The following is a 7,934-nucleotide window of genomic DNA, read 5'->3' as shown; positions in this document are numbered from 1 at the left end:
CATAAATCTAACACTGTCAATATTCTTGCAAGGGAAAGAAAGAAAATGTGTGTTTTTGTGTGTGTGTATGTGTTGGGTGTGGGAAATAATAAAAAGTATAAAAATAAGTTCTGCCTGGATCGGTTGACCAAGGAAAAGTGGACAAGGAACTGTCCTCATTTTGGAATCAAAGCTTCATTGCAGTTGAACTCAATGTTTAGGGAGCCTCCCCTTAGACAAACATGGAGCGGGGTGGCTTATTAATGCCAGGGCTGGTCAGAGAACCACGTGCTCATTGGAACTGTATGGTCAGTGATGGGGAACACCTCTGAAATAACATTTGTTCTCCCTCAGCTGTTATTCTGTTATTCTTAGGAGGTTTTTCCTCTGCTTTGGAAAGCCACAGCCCAAGTATTCTTCTTCAATAGTACAGACTAACTTGGCAATGGAATCAGGCAGACTACAGTTCCAGGTTTAATATGACACAGTTACCAAAAACTTCAGCTCTTTGAGGAAACTGATCCTCAGACTTGGTCTGTTCTCCAAAGGGAAAGAAAAATGTCATATCTTTGGAACGCAGAATATTCTATATATTTTACTTCTCCCAATGTTGTTTAGAAACTCTGGGCCAACCTTTCATTCACCAAATACTCAACGGTCACGGAGTGGGATGACCAGAGCCACAGCAGCAGGAATGCATTAGCTTGCCACCTTTCTTCTTTACAGTTCTCTAAAGCGTCCCCACATCTGCCCTCCTTCCTACTTGGCCAGCCTGTACAGAGGCCCAGGCCCAGTCATCTTGGTCACCTTCATGGAGTGGTGGTTGAACTGATCAACAGCATTTGTTTAGTTAGTACCCTCAAATGCAGAGTGCTCTGCTGGGCTCACCATGGCCAGCAGGAGGAAACAAAGTGTGGTTATTAAGCTGCACTAAGGATAGAAAAATAAATAAAACTCCACCCCCCTGTTCTTAGGAAGCACACACTTTGTTGGGGCGATTACAAAGTCAAATGCCTACATGGGGACTAGGCAGGTAGGGTCAGTGAGGGAAGAAGGTCATGTGGGGACTGTGGCATTTTGGAGAGCAATTCTTTTGTGTAAAGGGGTACCCATGACTCAACTCCAGAAAATTCTTGCTATTCAGAAGTTTGGAACAGTTTTGTCTTACATTTCAAGAGATAGTAGAAATCCAGAATTTAAAAAATATATATATTTTAATTAATTTTTAGAAGGGATATGGAAAGAGAGAGAAATAGTGTGAGAGAGAACATCAATTGGCTGCCTTCTGTATACCCCCCAACTGGGGATTGAATCCACAACCTGGCATGTGCCCTGAGTGGAAATCAAATTGGTGAGCTTTGGGTGCATGGGACGACGTTCAACCAACTGAGCCACACTGGCCAGGACCAGAGATTTTTTTTTTTAATTAAGGAAATTCTTCAGATTTTTACTGTTGGCAACTAAAAAACATATATAAGTTGGAATGCAGTCTGTGGAAAACCATTTTGTGACCTTCAAGGGGAAACAGACAAGAAGAACAGGTATTGTCCAGTAGGCATGGCTCAGTGGTTGAGTGTCAACCTATGAACTAGGAGGTCACGATTTGATCCCCAGTGTCAAGGCAGCCTATCAATGATTCTCTTTCATCATTGATGATGTTTCTCTCTCTCTCTCTCTCTCTCTCTCCTTCTCCTTCTCCTTCTCCCTTCCTCTCTGAAATAATATATATATTTAAAGAAGAACAAATATTCTAAAGCATTTTGACAGGTGTTGTGATAGGAGAGGTTTGGGTGCTGAGTGAGCAGAGGCAAGGCACTAGTCCAGATAAGGGAAGTCAAAATAGGCTATCAGACATGTGTATGAACCATGTGCCCAGTACTGGCTGGTTAGAGGGAGGTGTAGTAGAGTATGAGTTCTTGGCTAAAGAGACCACATGCCCAAAGGCAGGGACTTGATTGAAGCAGGGTTTGCTGGGGTAATTGGAGATGATTTAGGGAGACAGAAGCACTGTATACAAGTCCAGGGCTATTTAGGAGGTAGCCTCAATAGGACTTAAAGAGAAGGGTGAGGGGAAGTCCAGGTTCATGACTTGGGAGTCATGGTGAGTCCAGGTTCATGACTTGGGAGACTTAGGGGTGAGTTGATGGTGCCCAAAAAGAGAAGGGGTGCAGGAGGAGTAGGTTTTGTGTTTGAAGCTTAGAAGTTCAGGTTTGGATATGATGAGTTTGAGATGGACAGCAGAGATGCTCACTGACAGGTTCATCTAGAGAACTGAGTTCCAGGAGTATGAGGTAGATTTCCAGGAACAAGAGGTAGATTTGGGTTCTGTGGCTGCATTTGTCATTAGAGACAGGGGAGTGAGTACATGTGATCACTCAGAGGATAGAGGATTGAACCCTGGTGAGATTGAACCCAATCGGGGATGGGAGGTAAAAATGAAGGCAACTAAGAAGGAACAGCCATAGAGGTAACAGGAAAGCCAGGAGGGAGTGATGCTCTGCTAACCAATCACAGAGAGACTCAGGAAGAAGGCAGTGGTATACTGAGCCAAATGCTGTGAAAAGGCTAATATGTAGAGATTGATAAATATTTGTCTATTGGATTTAGCAACAGGATGGTCATAGTTGATCTTGGCAAGGGTAACTTTAGGAATGGTAGGGAAAGAAGCTGGCTGAACATTGAGAAATGTGAATGGAGGTGAGAAAGTGGAAAGAGTGAATATTGAGTACCTAGAAGCTGGCTGAACATTGAGAAATGTGAATGGAGGTGTGGAAAGAGTGAGTATTGAGTACCCGTTTTAGAGTAGTTTCGCTGTGAAGGGATGAGAGATAAAGGGTGATAATAAAAGGTCCATAGTGGTAAAAAGAGGGAATTTTGAACTTGAAAGAAGCTTATAAATACTTATGTATTGACACAAAAAGCTATTATGAATAGGGTAGCTCAGCTGTTAAGAGAAGATGATTGTACATTGAGTGGCCCCAAATGGGTGACCAGATGGTCCTGTAACATGTTTCATTCACAGTCTATTGTCCTCATAGTGCTTTGGTCATTTTGCCCACTTTGGTTCTTATGAATGTTTGCTGGCATTTTTATATACATTCTCTGTGGTGGTATCTAGGAGTGGCTAATAAGGACTAGAGGCAGGCAGACACGCTTATATTTCCATACATAGGACTGTTACTTATGAACCAAGAACAAACAGGACCTATGTAACATGTAGTTTTACAACTTTTAATCAAAGAATACTAAGAATATTTTTATTTTTCCTGGAAGCCAATAAATGCAGTGGGAAGCTTGGTCCCAGGACACTGACAATCTGCCAAAGGCAGCAGTAAATGTACCCTTGGTTGTCATTATTATTTTAATTAAATTGCAAATTGAAATGCAAATTTTGTGTGCCATTTTTGTAAGTGACCAGGGTTTTCTAAAGGAAGGAGAAAGGAAGGAAAAGTTCAAGACTTGGTCAGGGATTGAGAGCTGATTCTCCAACTTCCATCATGATTTTTTATAGCTGGCATCCACACAGCCCAGGAGCTCTGTTTGGGTTGATTTTATGCTAAAATGTTTCAATTGCCACCAATGCCGAAACCTTCTCACTCCCACACCCACCCATACCCCCAGCCTAACTTGGGCTGGACACTGAAATCTAAATGAAGCTTTTATCAAAGTGTGGTCCTCAAAGGCCAAGCAAGATGAAAAGACTTCATCCATGCTGAAAGTATAGTGTGGAAAGTGTTGGAGGCTGAGTGGATCAAGGAGGGTGTCTATAGGGGGCAGAGTAAGGAGGGCATCTAAAGTGTTGGAGGCTGAGTGGATCAAGGAGGGTGTCTATGGTGGGGGGCAGAGTAAGGAGGGCATCTCGAGGAGGGGTGACCTAATGGAACATGGGGTGAAGAGGGCACCCCACTTGGATGAGGGCAGCCTGGTGTGGGAAATCAGACCCAAATGGGATGAGGAATGTGTCTGCATGGGGGTGTGGCCTGTGTGACGTGTCAATGCTTGAGAGGGAGGGCATCTATATGGGGAGACTGCAGATGAGAAGATGGCAGATTTGTTACGTAAAGTGGGTTTGATCATGTCGGTAAAATATATTAAACATAATGGGGAGTGTCAGAGAAGGGAGTTACACATATAGAAAGGAAGTAAGAATACCTGAATTAACTTGATATGGTTGAATTGAAATTTAAAATATAATTGTGAACTCATGTTTTTCAATATATATGTACATAGAAATAAAATGGTTGTATGTGGTGTGTCTATATACATTCTCATATCTTTCTACTTTGAGGGTCTGGAATCAGGGACAACCCTATAGCAGGAAGCATGCCTAGCACCCAGGTCTTAGCTTCTAAATTCTCCACTAAAAAGATCAGAGTTACTTGAAGAAGTGACTGATTCTAATTCTGGTGCAGGGAAAATGCAATGTGAACCTAGAATATCTTCTGCAAGTAAGCAAGGGAATGATTGAATCAGGATGAAGACTTGTCAAAGAGACAAAACTTCTTCAAAAGAATCAAGGTCCTGGAAACCGAAAAAGAAAGCAGGAAAGTCAAGGTCAAGAAAAAGGAGAGAAACTGTTAAGACTGAAGGAGTCTCAAGAGACTTGATAACTAAAGCAATATGTGATTCTTTTCTGCATAGAGAATATTATTGGGACAATGAAGCTTAAAGAGTAATGGTAGGTTCCAACAGGGAATTAGTCTCCTGTTTTTGATGGTTGCAGTGTGGTTATGTAGAAGATATTCCTGCCAGTAGAGATGCAGACTTGGGAGTTTGGAACACCATACTTTCTGAATCTTAAATGGTTTATAAAAATGTTCTTTGTACTGTATTTGCTACTTTTCAGTAAGTTTGTGATTATTCAGAAATTATACATATAGATATGTAATTTTATTAAGATTTTTGAAAAAGAAAAGTTCACAGTAAGATTGAGGAGATGGTACAAAGACTTCCCACAAACCTCCTGTTCCCACATATGCAGTTTCCCCATCATCAACATCCCCCACCAAAGTAGTATTCTTATTACAATAGATGAACATACACTTCATTATCACCCAAGGTCCATAGTTCACATTATTGTTCACTCTTGGTGTTGTTCATTCTATATGTGTAGATAAGTATTTAATTACATGTATTTATCAGTGGGAAGCTTGGTCCCAGGACACTGACAATCTGCCAAAGGCAGCAGTAAATGTACCCTTGGTTGTCATTATTATTTTAATTAAATTGCAAATTGAAATGCAAATTTTGTGTGCCATTTTTGTAAGTGACCAGGGTTTTCTAAAGGAAGGAGAAAGGAAGGAAAAGTTCAAGACTTGGTCAGGGATTGAGAGCTGATTCTCCAACTTCCATCATGATTTTTTATAGCTGGCATCCACACAGCCCAGGAGCTCTGTTTGGGTTGATTTTATGCTAAAATGTTTCAATTGCCACCAATGCCGAAACCTTCTCACTCCCACACCCACCCATACCCCCAGCCTAACTTGGGCTGGACACTGAAATCGAAATGAAGCTTTTATCAAAGTGTGGTCCTCAAAGGCCAAGCAAGATGAAAAGACTTCATCCATGCTGAAAGTATAGTGTGGAAAGTGTTGGAGGCTGAGTGGATCAAGGAGGGTGTCTATGGTGGGGGGCAGAGTAAGGAGGGCATCTCGAGGAGGGGTGACCTAATGGAACATGGGGTGAAGAGGGCACCCCACTTGGATGAGGGCAGCCTGGTGTGGGAAATCAGACCCAAATGGGATGAGGAATGTGTCTGCATGGGGGTGTGGCCTGTGTGACGTGTCAATGCTTGAGAGGGAGGGCATCTATATGGGGAGACTGCAGATGAGAAGATGGCAGATTTGTTACGTAAAGTGGGTTTGATCATGTCGGTAAAATATATTAAACATAATGGGGAGTGTCAGAGAAGGGAGTTACACATATAGAAAGGAAGTAAGAATACCTGAATTAACTTGATATGGTTGAATTGAAATTTAAAATATAATTGTGAACTCATGTTTTTCAATATATATGTACATAGAAATAAAATGGTTGTATGTGGTGTGTCTATATACATTCCCATATCTGTCTACTTTGAGGGTCTGGAATCAGGGACAACCCTATAGCAGGAAGCATGCCTAGCACCCAGGTCTTAGCTTCTAAATTCTCCACTAAAAAGATCAGAGTTACTTGAAGAAGTGACTGATTCTAATTCTGGTGCAGGGAAAATGCAATGTGAACCTAGAATATCTTCTGCAAGTAAGCAAGGGAATGATTGAATCAGGATGAAGACTTGTCAAAGAGACAAAACTTCTTCAAAAGAATCAAGGTCCTGGAAACCGAAAAAGAAAGCAGGAAAGTCAAGGTCAAGAAAAAGGAGAGAAACTGTTAAGACTGAAGGAGTCTCAAGAGACTTGATAACTAAAGCAATATGTGATTCTTTTCTGCATAGAGAATATTATTGGGACAATGAAGCTTAAAGAGTAATGGTAGGTTCCAACAGGGAATTAGTCTCCTGTTTTTGATGGTTGCAGTGTGGTTATGTAGAAGATATTCCTGCCAGTAGAGATGCAGACTTGGGAGTTTGGAACACCATACTTTCTGAATCTTAAATGGTTCATAAAAAATGTTTTTTGTACTGTATTTGCTACTTTTCAGTAAGTTTGTGATTATTCAGAAATTATACATATAGATATGTAATTTTATTAAGATTTTTGAAAAAGAAAAGTTCACAGTAAGATTGAGGAGATGGTACAAAGACTTCCCACAAACCTCCTGTTCCCACATATGCAGTTTCCCCATCATCAACATCCCCCACCAAAGTAGTATTCTTATTACAATAGATGAACATACACTTCATTATCACCCAAGGTCCATAGTTCACATTATTGTTCACTCTTGGTGTTGTTCATTCTATATGTGTAGATAAGTATTTAATTACATGTATTTATCATTATGGTATCATACAGAGCATTTTTGCTCCCCTAAAATTCCTCTGTGCTCTGGTGATTCAGCCGTCTTCCCATTCCAACCTCTGGCAACCACTAATCTTTTTATTGTCTCCATAGGTTTGCCTTTTCCAGAATGTCACACAGTTGGAATCATACAATATATAGCCTTTTCAGATTGACTCCTTTCACTTGGTAGTATGCATTTAAGTTTCCTCCATGTCTTTTCATGGATTGATAGTCCAAGTTTTTTTTTAAAGCACTAAATAATATTCCATTATCTGGAGGTATTGATACTGTTATAATTAACCTAATTATTAAAACAGGAAAATAGCAAGGGGAAGGCCAAATATTATAGGCATGGCGTTTGGGAAGCTTCACCAAGAAACTACAACTTTACCCTCCCCAGGGGTCCAGCAAAGGAAGATAAACACATGCCCAGTAAATTGGGGGGACTAGTGAAGGTGCTTGCTATCAGTCATACCTGGGAACAGGTCATAGAAAAGAATAGACATGGCCACTGCAAGGGCTCAACATCTGAAATATTTAATCCCCTAAACAAAGAACTCACTCTCTTGTTCTTGTTCTCTCTCTCTCTCTCTCTCTCTCTCTCTCTCAAATATATTTTTATTGATTTCAGAGAGGAAGGGAGAGAGAGATGGAAACATCGATGATGAGAGAATCATTGGTTGGCTGCCTCCTGCAGGCCTGGGATTCGAACCATGACCTCCTAGTTCATAGGTTGATGCTCAACCACTGAGCCATGCCACCAGGCATCTTCTGTGCTCTTTTGGTGCTCTTGGCTCTCTTGGGACTCTTTTTAAAAAAATATATATTTTATTGATTTTTTACAGAGAGGAAGGGAGAGGGATACAGAGTTAGAAACATCAATGAGAGAGAAACATCGATTCAGCTGCCTCTTGCACACCCCCTTCTTGGGATGTGCCCGCAACCCAGGTACATGCCCTTGACCGGCCCTTGACCGGAATCGAACCTGGGACCCTTGAGTCCGCAGGCCGACGCCGC

Source organism: Myotis brandtii, unplaced genomic scaffold, assembly GCF_000412655.1.
Source record: "Myotis brandtii unplaced genomic scaffold, ASM41265v1 scaffold931, whole genome shotgun sequence".
Taxonomy (NCBI): Eukaryota; Metazoa; Chordata; class Mammalia; order Chiroptera; family Vespertilionidae; genus Myotis; species Myotis brandtii.
Note: the sequence above shows the minus strand (reverse complement) of the source record.